Source organism: Cupressus sempervirens, chromosome 8 (assembly GCF_028749045.1).
Source record: "Cupressus sempervirens isolate cs-2001-9-10 chromosome 8, ASM2874904v1, whole genome shotgun sequence".
NCBI lineage: Eukaryota > Viridiplantae > Streptophyta > Pinopsida > Cupressales > Cupressaceae > Cupressus > Cupressus sempervirens.
The window spans coordinates 180,620,828-180,639,031 of NC_143125.1; the positions used below are offsets into that span (position 1 = coordinate 180,620,828).

General features: G+C 31.1%; 1 pseudogene; it reads right to left on the reverse strand.

Annotated features, from left to right (window-relative positions):
• The window catches only part of LOC149542156 (protein SEMI-ROLLED LEAF 2-like), a 101,201-nt pseudogene that overhangs the window by 35,445 nt on the left and 47,552 nt on the right, over positions 1-18,204 (reverse strand).

Sequence of the window (18,204 nt, forward strand, 5' to 3'; positions counted from 1 at the left end):
CAATAGTGCTGAGTAACATAGAGGTGTTGAGCATTAGTAAACCAATAATGCCAAGTTGCTGCATTATTTTGAAAATTGAAGATTTTCCAGATCTAAGATGACAAGGTTGTTATCTAGAAGTTTGTGAATTGAATGGAAGATAAGAATGATGAGTTGGTGGTACAGAACACCATGTAGAACATTTTTGAAGATACAACTGGACTCTAGACGAAGTTTCTAGATAAGAGCAAGATATGGGGTAGATATATTGTATCCTACCTAATCCATTTGAAACCCTAAAATTGGAGAGGGATAATTGAACGAAAAAGGAAAATCATATTTCTATTTAAGTAGTCATAAGTTCATGAAGAAGATGAGAGAGGCGGTCAAGCATGAAAGCATAAAGTGTCGAAGGAGGAGCTAAGGAGAAAGAGAGCGTAGTTACTCTATTTCAATAAGAAGACCCTAGATATGGATGCATTGGTATAATGAGTAAGAAGACTCAAGGAAATGAAGCTTGATAGTAAGACAAGAAGTCAGAGCTGAAGTGATCAAAGCCAAGCAAAAGGATTGAACTGAAAGTGTGATTTGAAATCTGCAAAGTATGTTGTAAGTTATATCAGATCAAAAAGCCATTATCATTACTCTATATCAATTGTAACAGTTAGTTTAAATCCTTTGGACTTAGGTTGGTTTAATAGCCATGATGTAAATCCTTTAATAGGGTGACATTCCAAGTGAATGTTCTAAAGTCCTTTAACCAGGCCCATTCCTAATAGTTTGGTGAAATCCTCTAACAAGGTCACATTTAACAGTGTGTTGTAAGCCTTTAACAAGGCAGGCTTTTAATAGGGCATCACTTTAGAAGAGTGAGAATCAAGTAGCATGTTACTGGTGGTTTTTCCCAAATTGGGTTTCCACGTAAATCATTGTGTCATGTGTTGATCTTGCATGTTTTATCTCTGCATGTTGATTTACTGTAGTCTGCTAAGAATGATTGTTTTAAGCTTGGATGGATGAAAAGTTTATGGGCTAACTATAATTTGAGAAAAAGTTTTATTAGGGCATTTGGAACTTGAATAACTGGTTCGCCCCCCACCCCGTCTTAGTTATTCTAAATAATTCTAACAATACATTATGCATATTATTTTATTTGAAAAAAGGTCTTACACTAGTAAAGTTTCTTCAACTTATTCCAAACTAATGGTATAGTTAGGAGGGTGCCATCCAAGCTCCCAACACCATTAGACATCATTTGCACATGAAATTCCTCATAACCCTTATGATACTAAATTTTGATATTTTTAGATCTTGCTGAACTATTCAAATCCAATCTCCACATGTGTTTCTCATAACTTCAATGATGTCTAGTTTATCTAATACCTTAGTACCTCAAACTATTGAGTATCCATCTAGCTTCTACTAGATCATTTCCTATTTTAAAATTACTGGCCTCTTCAAAATAAAACAATGGTTTCATCTTAAATAAAATCATAATCACCATCAAGATCTGATGGTTCTTAACCAGGCCTCATCTCTTTAATAGATTATTCTCTAATACAAATAATTTAATAGGAAGATGGCATGAATACCCTATTAAAAAAATAGAACAACATATTAAAAAATAGAGAACTAAACTTCTAGCTAGTTATTCATGATTGATAATACTAATTAAAAAAGGTTGAGTCATATGACTTCATTTAGATCCTATAATTATTATAATACAAATTAAAAAAACTAATACAATTTATAACTAACATTACTACATTTGGGCTCGAAATGTGAAGGCCACTCATTGCCCAAGTGAGAGTACTACAAATTGGCTCCTATCCGATGGGAATCAAACTTTTTCTATCATAAATTGTGGTAGAAAGCTCATCCATCGCAATTGGGATGCCTAAATCCATCACAATTTGGATGAAAGCAAGGGCAAGAGTTCATCTTCACATTGTAGATATTGCAATGGTCTTATATTGTCACAATTACGATGACTTACATTTTTAGTCTACTATTGCAAGTGCGATGACTATTCAACAGGGCTGATGACCATCCATTGGAAGGGGATGTCACAATGGTGATGATATGTGATGAAAATGTTGTTGGAGTGATGACCATTTGTTAGAAGTGGTCATCACAACTACAAAAGTATGTGATGATAATGTTGTTGGAGTGATGACTATCTATTGAACAAGCTGTCGTAATTGCAATAGCTTTCTAAATTATAAAGAAAAATTGGTAGCTTTGATATTCTATTGTTATTTCCTACCATGGCAGAGAACTCTAGAGGCATAGGCACCCCAAGACATTTGTAATCATGTTTTATTTTTTCTTTCTCTATCAATTCCTTCTAGGGAACATACCAATATGTGCACACCCCAATGAAAGGTAACAAACTTAAAAATAAGGTATTAAAAGTATGTTACATAAATAACAATGCACTACAAACTATACAAGAGAATTTTCACCTTTAAATAAATATTAATATGTAGAGCACCATATAATGTAGGGATTATCCATCACAATTGGGATGCCTAAAGCCAACACAATTTGGAAGAAAGCAAGGGCAAGAGTTCATCTTCACATTGTAGATATTGCAATGGTCTATTGTCACAATTATGATGACTTACATTTTCAATCTGCTATTGCAAGTGCGATGACTATTCAACAAGCTGATGACCATCCATTGGAAGGGGATGTCACAATCGTGATGACATGTGATGAAAATGTTGTTGGAGTGATGACCATCTGTTGGAAGTGGTCATCCCAACTACGAAAGTATGTGATGATAATGTTGTTGGAGTGACAACTACCTATTGAACAAGCTATCGTAATTGCAATAGCTTTCTAAATTATAAAGAAAATTTGGTAGCTTTGATATTCTATTGTTATTTCCTACCATGGCAGAGAAATCTAGAGGCATAGGCACCCTGAGATATTTGTAATCATGTTTTCTTTTTTCTTTCTTTATCAATTCTTTCTAGGGAATGTACCAATATGTGCATACCCCAATGAAAGGTAACAAACTTAAAGATAAGGTATTAAAAGTATGTTACATAAATAGCAATGCACTACAAAATATACAAGAGAATTTTCACCTTAAATAAATATTTATATGTAGAGCACCATATAATGTAGGGATTTCCTTTCAAATGATGGATATTTGCAACTACTAATTGCATTTCTTCTATAGTTTTTAAAGATTTTACAACCAAGCTATTATCTATAAATATTCACTCATTCAAAAACATGAGAGTGCCCACCAATCCTTTCATCTATACTATCAATATTGCTCATGTGCCATTTTGACCTTTGATATTTTGCACTAGTATATGCTAATGCATTTGCAATTACAATAAATAAGAGAAAGAGTGGATGCTTTGCATGTGTAGGTACAATCAACAATGGATGAAATTTTTGAATGTGCACAAGGGATGAATGACCAAGTATCATTGAGATCTACAAATGGCTATAACCCCACTATTTTGGATGGCAAAGCTATGATCAATGTGCCCATTTAAGGATTGTATATGAATTATTTGAGCCGATGCCTAATGAATGCACTCTTGTAGGAATTCATCCAAAATGTGGAATCATAAATTTCTCTTGCATACCATTTTAGCTGAATACCCAAATAGACACAACCATCTTCAATATACTTCCACAGGGGTTCAATTTACCATTTCATCTATCATCGTGGACTTCACTTGTAAAGTTTTGGTAGCAAAAAAATGAACAAGTTGGTAGAAAAAATTTCAAACAATATGTGTGAACAACATATGTAGATCTCTCACTTAAAATGTCTTCTCTTCATTCTAGTTGTAGTAGGAACAAGTTACTAGACTATTTGATAAAGTGTCCCATGAAAAGTTATTTTAGATGCAAGGTGAAATTATATGAAAGTGCACAAAGTGAATAAAGTTTTATCCTACCACCTCTCAAATTTTCTCCACCTTTTTTGAGGTACCCATGCATGGAGACACACCCTAAATATCCTTCTAACCTATGGGCTAGAGGATAAGCCTTGAATCAACATTTTAATACCTTTTAAAGCATGATTGAATTCATTGAAATGATATGGATCGTATTGCAGATTCAAAAAATTTCAAACAACAATACATTGAAATTTTAAAAACAAAAGCATGACTTAAGTCTTAAGAAAAATAAGGACCACACTAGTGCAATGATGACAATCCTTTGGATCACATTATTTGCCACTGAATATACAAGATTACCAAATAAGGCCAAACATAAATTTTGTTTATTTATTTTTAATTAAACAACATATATTTAATACATAGATCATAAATATATTTGGAGTTGCATGTTGTTGTTGTTCACTAAACTATTGGATGGCATTCTTTGAGATAAGCATGTCAAACATATCATAGAAAATTATGTTTATTGATTAAGTCCATTAGCAATGACATATATTAGGTATTCAAATAAATAAAGTAGTTTAGAAATAAATAATTACTTTCATGATCAAGAGAAATGCTCCTTAATGTGAAAGCAAGATAGAAACTTTGAATTAGTATACTATGATTTGAACCCTACTAGCATGTGTATATTCCAACTCTTAATTAGTATGTTGTGACAACGCTCACAACAAGATGCAATAGCCATGTTGACAAACAAGGAATCCTACCCTCTTCAAAATAGTTTGATCTACATCCACACCTCATTAATAAAATATAAAAATATATTTTCCCTAGTGAATGAAAATAGATCAAACTAATATTCAACAAAGGTTAATTGAAATTAGATCACAAACATTAATTAGAATCTAGGACACTTATTTTAGTACTTAATTGTGCCAATGGAGAAAATGGTATCCTAAGGATTAAAAATGTTTAAATTATCATATGGAAAGGGTACAAGTACAATGTTGTGAATCTCTTCTTCAAGCTTATACATATATTTTGTACTAAAGTTACAGGTCAACAAGAACATAACTATAGCTTTATTGATGAATCCCACCCATTGCAATCATTGTCGCACATTTAGAATCTACCATCAATGAACATAAATAAATAGACACCAATTTTCTTTGGCTTGCCAAATTTGACCAAGTGAAACTACAAAGCTATGTCACCTTTTAGGCTGATTAATCAAAATGACTAAATTTGAATATTTCTATCTAAAAATCATTTTTTTTCAAACATGTGATCTTGTTAATTTTTTTCTAACTAAGCTATATATGGCCTCACACTTTTCCAATTGGAAATGTCTATTAAATGGATGTTTTATAGTAGATAGTATCAAATTATCAAAGAAATTAAACTATTTCAAAAAATTGACATTTCAATAACTCTCACTATTTTTTTTGATATTTTTTTAATAACATATAAGCATCATATTATAGAGCTCATCATCAAGAATATTCTGATATAGAGTTCATAATGTTTTAATTAGATATAATATATTGTAATTAAAAAATTCCACAAGTACATATTTTAACACTCAAGAAGATGTCAATTTTGAGAAAGAAAAAAATAGTAAATCATATTAGAAAAATTTAAAAATTATATGGCATTCTAGAGGAGAGATAAATCTTCAAGAATCTATAATTTTTCTTTTTGTTGGAATAGATTTATTTCCAAAAATGTGGTGGGAGGCAAAAACTATCGATTTGAATAAGTTAAAATTTGAATTATTGTAAAAGAGAAAATATAGGTCTAAAGTCAATTTTTAGTTTTTATTTTTCTAGATACATATGTTATCTATAGCATAATCTGAGATCAAAAGGAAATAAGTTTATTTCCTTGTAGTTTTGTGGTGGGAACTAGACCCCTAATTTTCAACATTTTTCAGCAACTAAAAAGTTATCAATAAAAAATAGGAAAATCTATCAATTTTTTTACAAATAATTATTAAAAATTATAATCCTAAACTTCATCCATTTCTACATATTTCATTAGTTTACTTCATTTTCAAATTCTAAATAATAATACTAGATTTATGTCATTGAAGTTGAACAGTTATACTTTTGTTAGCCTTTTCCTTTGTAAAAGGGTGAGATAAGTTTGTACAAGGTTGTGATAAATAATGTATCTCCTAAGAAAAAAATTTCCATAATCTAGCTTTTATGTCCAAGTAAAGACATGCACAATATACTTAGGCAACAACTTGTAAAGGAAAACATGAGAATTTGTAGTAAGCAATATTCCTTAAGCAAAGCACTGACACAATTAAACAGTAAGTTAGGCATATCACTTAAAAGTTAAAACATAGATTACCTTGACATGAGAGGACATTAATGCAAGACTATAAGTATTGGCAACTGCCTCAAAATTTGTTAGTGTATTTTTAGGGTAAATTCCCAGAGTAAATAGCGAGGAAAGTAAAAGCACTGGTATTTGATGTCCACTCAACCTTAGAGAGCTTGTTTCTTAATAGATTTAGAAGTAAATCAATATTTTAACCCTAAAGTCAAAAGTTCTACCACACCATAAGAATGAGAAAAACATAAGTATTTTAGAGAGAGATGCCAAAATAGGTTTAAGACATATAGCACATAGAGTATACTTACCACATTCTTCGTAGTTTCCCTAGAGAAAATTCCATCAATTATAGCACATAATGCAAGAAGCTCCAATCTATGGGTTTGGGTTGGACTTGGACAAATTATATAGTGTTTAATATCAGCATCACTTTTTGGTACATCCACCTCTTGGGGCATGTACCCTATTTTTTGCATCTTTTGAATATCTTTTATATAAATTTCTTAAGCATTATCATTACTTGTATCTCCATGCAAAGATCCGTTTTCCTTTCTTAGTTTCTCACATAAGAAATATGTTGAAGAAAAAATTGAAGTGGATCTTGAAAATGTCCTCTTGAGTTCCTACATTCCTAGTGAATCTAGAGGAGGAGACTTAGGTTGAGAACAAGTACAAGATGACACAAAGATAATTGAAAGAATTTGATGGGTTCCAACCCTTGTTTCATTATTTGGTTGTGCCATAGCTACCAATAACTGATGAAATAGAGCCTCTGGAAAAGCCTAGACAAGAGAGATCCTATATCTTGAGAACCCTTGTGCCTCAAATTCTTAAAGAAGAAAAGCCCAAAAAATTGAGTAATTATCTAAGTGATGCTAGCAATAAATAGGAACGTAAGGAACAAAGACATGCCTTATTATAATATGAATGATTTGGCATAGATCATATGATATGTGAAATAGGATATGTTGTTGCAATTGTTGTTCTATCTACGATAGTAGTTGTAGAAGGATTCTCCAATGAGATAGCCATCATCTCAACAATTGGACTAGCATCACCAACCTAAAACCCCAAAAGTTTTGATTAAGTAAAAATAGATTTTAAGGAGCCAAAACCTTATTACAAATAGATAGTCTCAGAAAAGATAGATCATTTAGGAACAAAAAGAAAAAAAACAAACCTCCAAAAAGAAACACGAGGTCATAGACAAAATTGCTGAAAAAAACAACAAAGAAACAACACTAGGAAAGCAAAAGGATAGCACAAAAGATAGAAAAGAACTAGCTATGTGTCCTTAATCAAGTCCAGAGCCTGATCAATTGTCATCTACATGTTTTTTTCCATAGCCTTCACCTCATCCTTCTTGGTTGTATCATCAATCTTTTTAGAATGGGCCCTAGTGCATTTGCTAGGACCTTGGCTATCAACCACCGAAGGAGAGTCCTGGCCTTTATCCATGTCTAGTTTCTTCAATAGGGTAGACACATTGTCAGCCATTTTCTTAATTAACTTCTGAAGGTTGCACATCTTGACTTCCATCATAGTTACCTTCTCTTGATTCGCATTGAAGTCTCTATCAATAGCCCTATTCTTAGCCTCTAGTTGCAAAATCTTCTGCATAAGATTTTTAACATCCTCAGTGCTGCCAACCACTTCCATGAGCCTACCAATATGTTGGCTGAGGGTGCACTCACCAATGCGGTTTTACTAACATGTATGACAACCCAAAAGTTAATCAAAGATGCAATGGTACTTTTGTGTAGAGAAAAATTACAACAATTTATTGTGATGAAACTCTTTTACTATCTAACATCAATGTTTTGCTGGGAAAAACTCCACTTTTCTTGTCTATATGCATTTCTTATTCTTTCAGACAATTTCTTGGCATCTCTTTAGGATTTTATCTAAACAAGTTGAACTTTGTAATTATATTGACCAACTCTACATATTAGTCGATATTTAATACAAATATCATGTGTCTAACAACATGTGCATTCAAGAAAGGAAAAGAAATATTACATTTATCACCTTTTTTACAAATTGCACCAAACACTCTTCAACTATAGCCTAAAAATACTTGTTCTAGTTGTTTATATCATCATTGAGATTGAAATCCTCATAAGTAAAATGCATGCTCTTGCAAAAATTCTTTGCTAGATTAGACATGGCACCAACCATTGCTATAGAAGATTGTGATTTTGATTGTTGTGCAAGGATAAAAAAAATTTAAATGATATTAATCTACATTTAAGGTTGCTACACCTCATTCATGTGATTAAGATGTTTAATGAGAATGGACAATAGAAAATGATTAGACTGACTTCCAAATTGATCAACAGAAAAACATGGAATATAATAAAATATTGAAATGAAAAGATGAAGTTGGCATTTGGAAATAATAATTGAAAAATTCACGTATAAATTATAATTTAACCAAATTATTTAGAAAGTAAAATTAAAAATTCAAATCAGTAGATATCATATATAAAACTAGAGATGTAGATAATTAAGTTTGACTTTTGCATATTGTAATTTGCAATAAGGATTATAAGTTGTGAAATTATAAGTGTTACCTACTTTCTCCATTAAGTGTTGCAATTCATATAGAGCACATAGTGTGATTCCATTATGAAGGGACCAGTGTTTCCCACTATCAAAAAAATGAAACATAGGTTCAAGTACATGACATATTGTGGTGGCCTCCTTTGTTAATTTGGCCATGTTTTCAAGACAAATCTTTGACCAAACTTTTTGATCCTTTGCTTCCTCCCTGTAATATTATTCAACATATCACAACATTCAAAATAAATAATGAGAATATTTTATGAGAACACTGTGAAACAATAGAATGCACAAGCACATGAATTATGGTTTATTCATATACCCTATAAGATTTTTTTTTCCCTTCAAGTCTACTATCTCCCATCATATCAAGTCAATTTGCATGACAAGATGAACATGTAAGAATTAGAAAAACATATCATAAATCAATGTATACTTTAGAATGATCTAATATCATTTGTTCCACTATAAAAATTCTTCTTCATGTCTCCCAATTTACAACAAAATTTATCAAATGCTATCATTCAATGAGAAAATGGAAAATCTTAGACTAACTAGTTGAAAATTCATAATCCAGTGTTTTAGTCTCTTCCTACCATGATTTCCATTACTTCATCTGCAAATTTATTCTAATATTTAACCATGACCACAAATTTATTTTTCATATATCAATAAGAGGATGAAATCCTAGTGACTCATACCTGTTCCCATCCTAGTGTCATAATTACAATGCAAGACAAGACATGAGAAACTGCCAATACAAAAATGAATATATGTAGTTGATGGAGTCCATCTTGTGATATAAGAGGAACCTTCCATTACATCAAAATAAAAAAGGAAAAGATCATTTAATTTTATTTCTATTAGGAAAATAGCTCCATTCAATATGAATATACAAGAAAAACATTCTACCTTTGAAGCACAATGACTAGTTGCAACCTCATCTATTACCAAGCTTCACCATAATGGTGTTTCATGAGAAGCTATGAATATGAGCTTTCTATGTATTGGAAAGTTTTTAGTCTCATCAACACTACTATCTTCTTATTCCAAGGCCTCCTCCTTTAGACATGGAAGGAAAGAGTCTCCTAAGCTCTTAGATATACAAATCTTTGCAATTGTTCTCTACCCAACAATAAGAAGAAGTGAGATAAATCCCAAAAACATCAATTCTATAAGAAATTTAGAAGAAATCAACTTAAATACTTTAATTATGTTATTTACATTAGATCATGCTTTCTAATATCTTTCTCTTTTTTATATGATGAATCATAGAATGTGATCCAAGATGTTGATGCTGAAATAACAATGCAATCAAACATGATTCCAAATAAATAAAAACAATAGAATACCTAAGAGAGGAATAGTTTGAGGCAATCCCATAGAAAGCCATTCTATTGAATACTTCATACATTGCAACTGCATTTCATAAATCAATGAGTTTGACTATGGTGGCCTTTTGGATTGCCTATAACCAAGGGATTCACACAGTTAGTTATCATGCAATCATAGGTTAATTTTGATCTTCACTTGGTTTCAAGAATAGTTTAATAATCTTTACTAATTAGGGCCAACCATGAAAAGGTGGAAGCTCATTTCCACCCGTAACATCTAAATTCTCTGTTAACATCTAAAATTCTTTCATTTTATTAATAAAGTGTAGCATTCATGATATATCACATGATAATATTCATTAACACATGAGTTTCATTAGAACATTCACATTAACATTAAAACATAAGATTCATTAGAACATTCAAATGAACATTCAATAGAACATAAATAAAACATCTAGACGTAAACATCAATCATTATCAAATAAGTTACATAAGTTCACATGAATCATTTTCTTTTTCTTTTTATCTTTTTTTTGACCTTCATTATATTGTTTCAGAGACATATCCTTGTTGTCATCGATATTTCTTCTCACCATGGATGTCGAATCATTATCCTTTGCAAAGGAAAGTCCTCTACAATAAAAAAAATAAAAGGGTTAAATTAAAAGAAAGTAGAGACTTTAAATATTTTAAAGAACATTGTAGTACTCTTTACCTTGTCCAACCACATCATCTTGCCCACTAGCTTGAAATTCAACACGCTCATCAATAACAACCTTTTCATCCCCTGCAACAGCAATATAAGATATTTTCTTAATCCCAACACATATTATAGTTAAATTTGTATTACTACACCAAATTCAATTTAACATTTTTACTTGTATTAATAATTCATAAATAAAAAATCAAATAGAAAGTATATACCTTGAGTATTAGCATGCACATTTGAATTGCCATGTCCATGGTGCTCAGTTGATGTATTAGGATTGATAGGCTGCAATCCAATGTAAATAATTAGTACATTTATCAAAAATATATACATATAAATACAAGACAAATATTGAGAAATCTTAATCATTTATTTTAATTCATATAAATATATTCACCTTAAAGTTTTAAACAAATATATAATCATGGTTTACTTAAAATAAATATAACAAATTATATTTTTGGAACTTAATATCAAATACAATAATTGCTAAAGTATTCAATTTTAAATAAAAATCAATTGACTTATTTACCTCATTGATAGATCTAGCAAAAGAACCTGCACACTCTTTTCTCAGAGTCGTTCAGCCACAACTATATAACCTTTTGTGTAGGCTAATTTTTTGTTCTTTTTAGAAGTTGTTTTTCTAAACTCTATGGCCTACATTTTGTCTTGGTAGACCATGATTTTTTTTTAATCAATTTAATCAAGAATAAATTGTTTGAAATTTATAAATATTTGCATATAATTTCTTATTTACTTATACTTACAACTCGTGCAACAAGTTTTGAATATCCACCCGAGTCGAGCTTGTGCTACCCATGCTTCTTTTTTCTTGCTTTAGTTGCCTTATATGTGTCAGGAAACCTATGCAAATATTTAAATATGTAAGATCACATAAGTATTAAGAGTAATTATTACACAATTTCATTCTCAATATTATTGCATACCTTCTTTCATTGGGTGGTACAATTGCTCCATCATCTATTACTTTTTTCTTAGTGGCACCCTTTTTAAGATTCTCCTACTCAATAATAGGAATATATGGGGGCCACTCATAACAAGGGTTTTTTTCATTTGGTTCTAGTAGATGTATCTAATGTTACAAGCTAGAGTTGCTACTACACCAAAAGATTGACTTATCAATGTCTGATACAACCACTAGACTTATAGAACATAGGAGGTAGTTAAGCCATGTCACAAATTCTGAATGGGAACATTGGTAGTTAGTCCAACAATCCCTCCTCAGTGTTACCTGAGGAGATTTTAACCTATGACCAAGCTCTAATACCACTTGTTACTTCATTCCTTACAACTTCAACTTGTTCATATCACATTCTTGTCCATCGTTCTGGGGACCAATTCCCATGTCTCATTCTTCACTATCTAATCCAATTCTTATTTCATAGCTTGCTTTCAATAGTCATCTTTACATGCCTCATCTACATTCTATGGTTCAACTTGAGATATTAGACATAATTCTTCATTGATTCTTCTTGTTGTCATCACTCCTTTATCTCTATTGTTGATGATTTTTTGTGGTGGATGATTCTTCATCATATTCTTACCAGAGGTAGGAGTTGTTATCTCAACTCTTAGCTTAGTTCTAGGTTCCAAAAATTGTTCTTGCCTTAGCTCTTCTTCATTTTAAAAATCATTGTTAGTCTCAAACAATATTTAATCATTCCTTAGTTTAGTAACAACAACATTCTTATCATCAAAATTGTAGTCAACTATTCTTTCTTGTATCCTGATTTTCTCATCAACTCTTACATTTGAACATTCAATAGTAGTCTTAGTTATTAGATTATAACATCTATAACCTTTACATTTTAATAAATAACCAAGAAAAATACCTTCATCAATTCTAACATCCAATTTACCAACATCATCATGTCTTTTGATGTAACATTTGCTACCAAAAATTCTAAAATACTTAACTGTTGGTGAGTGACCAAACCATAGTTCATAATGGGTCTTGTTTGTGTCTTTCCTAACTTGCACTCTATTCATAGTGTAGACTGTTGTATTCATAGCTTCTCTCCAAAAAATCTTTGATAAATCATTCTCAACTAACATAACTCTTGGTACTTCTATTACTGACTTGTTTCTTCTCTCTGTAATGTCATTTCATTTAGGGGTTCTCAAAGTTGAAAATTGTCTTTTGATTCCATTAGCTTCACAAAAGGTGTTAAATTAATTTGAAGTAAATTTTCCTCCTATATTTGATCTTAAACATTTAATGTTCATAACTGATTAATTCTCAACTCTATTCTTGAATATCTGGAACTTATCAAATGCCTTATATTTTTCTTTAAGAAATACAACCCACATCATTCTAGAAAAGTCATCAACAATAATCATGACATTCCTTTCACAATAAAATCCTTTATTCTTCGTAGGACCACTAAGATCTATGTGTACAATCTCCAACTTTTTTACAGCAGTAAACTTCTTGCTAGGAAAAGAGGATCTATTATGCTTTGCCAATACACACTCCTTGCAAATCATGTTAGTAAGCTTTACAATCTTAGGAAAATCTCTATCTGAAAACATACTACTAGTTTTCACAATGTTGTCAAGGTTTATATGACAAAATCTCTTATGCCATAACCAATTGTTATCTAACTTTGCAACCAAACATGTCATTTTAGTGGGATTTAGCTAAAATAAATTCACTCTAGATTAAGTTCCCATTCAAATTACCTTCCCATCTTTTTCTCTAATCATGTATATTTTCTCTATGAATTGTAATTGATAACCTTTATCCACTAGTTGTCTAACACTCAAAAGATTGTGTTTCAAACCATCAACAAAAGACACATCCTTAGTGTTAGTCTTACCATCAAGAGTTGTAGATCTAATACCTTACATATGGTAAGCTACATTATTTCCAATTTGACAATGCTTCAATCATAACTTTTGAAGTCAACAAACTTATTCATAACACTAGCCATATGATGTGAACAACCATTATCAATTATCCAATCAGATTTCTTTTCAACCTATGATACCAAAGCCATTTTCTTTGGACTTTCTTCTTTAATAGCTAGAAATCCTATTTCATCATCACTAACACTTATTACTTTTCATCAAAATCATCTTCTTCATTTGCATACAAACAATCTTTATCTCTTCTAGGTTTGAACTTTCCTTTATACTTTTCCTCTCTTTTAGGACACTTAGATGCATAATGACCAAACTCATTACAAGTCCAACATTTAATGATTTTCTTACCATCTTTTTCTCTTATTACCATCTTTTTCTTTTGTTAACAAAATATCCTCTAGCACTTGTGCTCCTCGATAAATTAGGTTGAATGTTTAAGGCATTGAAAGCTATCTCTATTCTAGTCAATTCCCCAGACTGTCTAAGCTCATTCTCAACTACTTCAAGTCTCCCAAGTAATGTTTCCTTTGTCAAATGTTTGGTACAAGAGATCAACAACTATATCATTTGAACTTCTTGTTTAAATGGTTGTGTTAAGCTCTTTAATATCTTCTAGATCACCTCATCATCTTCCTTGGTTCCTCCTTGATATCTGATACCTATAATAATTTTTGATATTCTTCCTTCATATTCTTATAGATTCATCTTCCATCATTTTAGCATATTGAAATGCACAAATCTAGCTCTGTGGTCTCAATTTCTTAGAATTTTCATCACCTTCAAAACTATTTTACAAATCTTTCTAATTCATATAAGGAGTATCAAGCATTTTTACTTGGTCATGCTCCATTTTAGGAAGTGTAGACAATAGTGCTTATCTAGCTTCCATGTCATACATGAAAAGTTCTCTCTCATCCTTGGTACAAGTCTTTAAAGAAATTTCAACAATAATTGTCTTTTCTAATTTGGCCAACATCTAATATCCTAGACCCATACATAAAAGATGTGTCTTCATCTTTTCTTTCTAGCTATCATAATTTGTTCCATCAAGCTTTAGACTATATTTTCTAGACATGTTCACTATAGATCTCCCATAGTTGTTAAACTTTATCTTCAAAGACCTAATGCTCTGATACCAATTGTTACACGCTAGAGTTTTCATTGCACCAAAATATTGACCTATCAATTACTGATACAACCATTAAACTTGTAGAACATAGGAGGTGATAAAGCCATGTCATGAATATCGAACGGGAATGTTGGAAGTTAGTCCAACACCTAATATACTTCAAAGCTTGGCCCTCTTTCTCAAGGAGCCTAAGTCTTTAAAAGATGTTGGGTCTAAAAAGTGTTGTCATGGCATCAATGAGTTTGTCATTTAACTCTTTCATTTACAAATTCCACCTTTTAAGAAAAGAAAAGAATTGTGAGATTCATAAATGAACTAAAGCTACTTTTTAATTTACTTGAAGAAATTGATCAAAGGAAACATGATCTAGCAATGAAATCAAAATATAATACATTGTGTGTATGGTTTACCCAAATATATGCAAACATTGCTCATTAAGTTTTTCATAAAATATATTATTCCCTACAAAATAATAATTGGATTAGTAGTTATTGTGAGGGACTACATGGGAGGTTAGTGCATTTGATTATGAGTATGAGATTGTATAGTAAAAGAAAGGAAAAATCTTTAAAGTACCTAGAAGTTGGGCTACTTTTAGGAAAAGATCATCTTCATTGCTAATGAGAAATTGATCACAATTCTTTATTTTTCCAATACATATAACACTAGTACACCCAAGAAGGTCCTCATCACCTCCTGCATAAAATGAATCCAATATTAAAAAATGCCCCCTAAGTAATAATAGTTCAAGTGAAATAAACAGATGAAAAATGAGAAAGAAAAAAAGGAATCTACATATCAATAGGCACTGCCACCACATCTTTCACCATAGTACATGTTGCTAAATTTGTAGTCAGTAGTGCCTCTTTGGTTTTGTTCCTTGTAGCAGGAGACATAGTGAATAGAGGATTGATGGTAGGAGTTAAAAAATAAGATTTTTAGAGCAGAATAAAACAAGATTGTTAGATCTGTTTAAGAAAATATTTTTCAAGAAAAACACAAGTGTAGGATAGATCATGTGATGTACGTGAACCACCTAAAGTATCATCATCTAGGGCATTGCTAATGTATGTCCTCAGTATCCTCTTTAAAAATAACACATATGAATTTTATTTAATGATATAAATGAAAGAGTATACTATAAAAACCATTATTGAAATTTGTTTAGAATTAAAAATTTTATTAATACTTACTGTGTATGTATGAACTAGGTTCATCAACCTATCCCCTATCTTTTGTAATTCAAAAGTCTGAGGTTGAGTTGATGCCAATTCCATTATCCTTCTTCCTATAACATGAATCACCTTTTGCACTACAGCCACAGGATCAACGACTAACACAAAATCAATAATAAATTCATCTAGCTCATCATTTGAATTCTCATTCTCGTGGACTACTTTTTCCTTTCTCTTATCCTAATCAACACTCATTTTTGAGAGAAATGTTACTATCTCTATATTTAAAATCAATCAAAAATAGTAGTGAAGAATAAAAAATAATTAAAAATAAACATTAACATATTTCGTCTATCTAATTTGTACAACAACAATAACTTTTACTTGTTGGGAAGAAGAACCATCGCCACCATGTGTATCTTGTGGTTGTTGATCCATACTACAGCCCTGTATTTAAAACAAAAATCATTGACACATGTTAAAATACAAGTGTTATTATTCTAAGTTAGAAAATAGAAATAAAAATAAAAATTTAATGATGTATTGGATTCATTGATTAGAGTTGATTTTAAATGTGCACAGTACATACCACCTTGCCCATGATAGTTAGTTTTTTTGTATCTATGCGATTCAAATTGTAATCAATAAGAAGCTCTTTGCCTCTACATATTGATTTTATCATACATAAAAATACGTGACTTCCCTTGCACACATTAAAAATACAACTAGGTTGCTTCTTAGTTAATGTAGGTCATGTACTATTTATAAAACCTACAATATTCCCTAATACTTTTGACCTTCCATCAATGTATATAGCTACTATTTTACTTTGTTCACTAAATTTTTGTTGTATATAATTTTTTGTGAGCTCATACCTACACATACTTTTTTTATATCTAACAATCTACATCCAACTATTGTAATCATAGAAAGGTTTGACATACTACATCAATCCAACAACCTTGTTGTAAGAGACCTTTATGTCATCCATGGAAAATAGGTGCAAACCATGTAATGGGGATGTTTCTATGCAATATATCCTCTCTCCAACACAAAAATTAGTGTTTATTGGAGGAATTTCATTAGGGACCCATTATTTCTGTAGATGTTTATACCTAAAGGGCACATCAAACTTGCCTTCACTCTCATCATCATAAGAACATGACCCCCCTTGAGAAAGGAAAAATTTCATGCGCTTAATGAATTTATTTATGATATTTTGACCTCGAGTTGATCTCCTTGATTTAGACATACTAAATGTCTCACTTTATTCTTGCATTCCTACATTTTCCTTGCTTAAGGAAGACAAATCTAACAAATACCTATTCACTAGTACCTAGACTCCATGAAATAATATAGATAGGTAGAAATAAGAGAGATATTTTACAAATGGTAAAAGACATTAATCTCTATGGGGTGTATTGATTTGTATCTAATGATCCATGAGATCATGTGGACTATGTTGGAAATATAGATGGAGTAACTAAGAGGGAGGGTGAATCATGTTGGTAAACAGATTGTTCTTCTTCTGATTCTCCTTTTAATTTTCCAAATTTGTAATGAAGAACAACTTTACACAACAGTTAGGAAACTGTTTATGAGAATAACTAGTTTCCCTCTGAATTAAGGTACAGCTCCCTATGTGAATAATGTTCAAGGAATTATGTTTCTCTCCTAAACTAACATGGGGTATGCTCTTAACCCAAGAGTGGAAGAGGCAAATTGAATTAAGCCTAAACAGGACTTAATCCAAGCAAGAAAAACTTTCTAATCTATTAACCAAGCGATAGAACTCACAATTCTTATGAATCCATATACTCAACATTTAATTAATCTGCAACAAACGCTAACAAAAAAATAAATGAGATGATTAAGGACTTCTAATGAATCTTTCTCTAAATACCCCAAAGCACTTCTTACTGTAGTTAATTTATATCCTCATGAAAAAAGAATAAAACATCTTTTCTCTCCTTCTATAATTTGGAAAAAGAAAGACACATAGAAGAAATGACTAATTAAATGGAACCGAAAACCATTGGCATAAAATCCGCTTTATTAGCTCTGCAACATCAAGTTTGATACATCAAAAAAATTTCCCCCCTCATACTCTAGCTCTCTGACTATATCTAGAAAAGGCTGACCCCCCTTACTTCTATCAAATTCTATTTAACTTCTTTATTTCTGACCATGTCTCTTCAGTCAC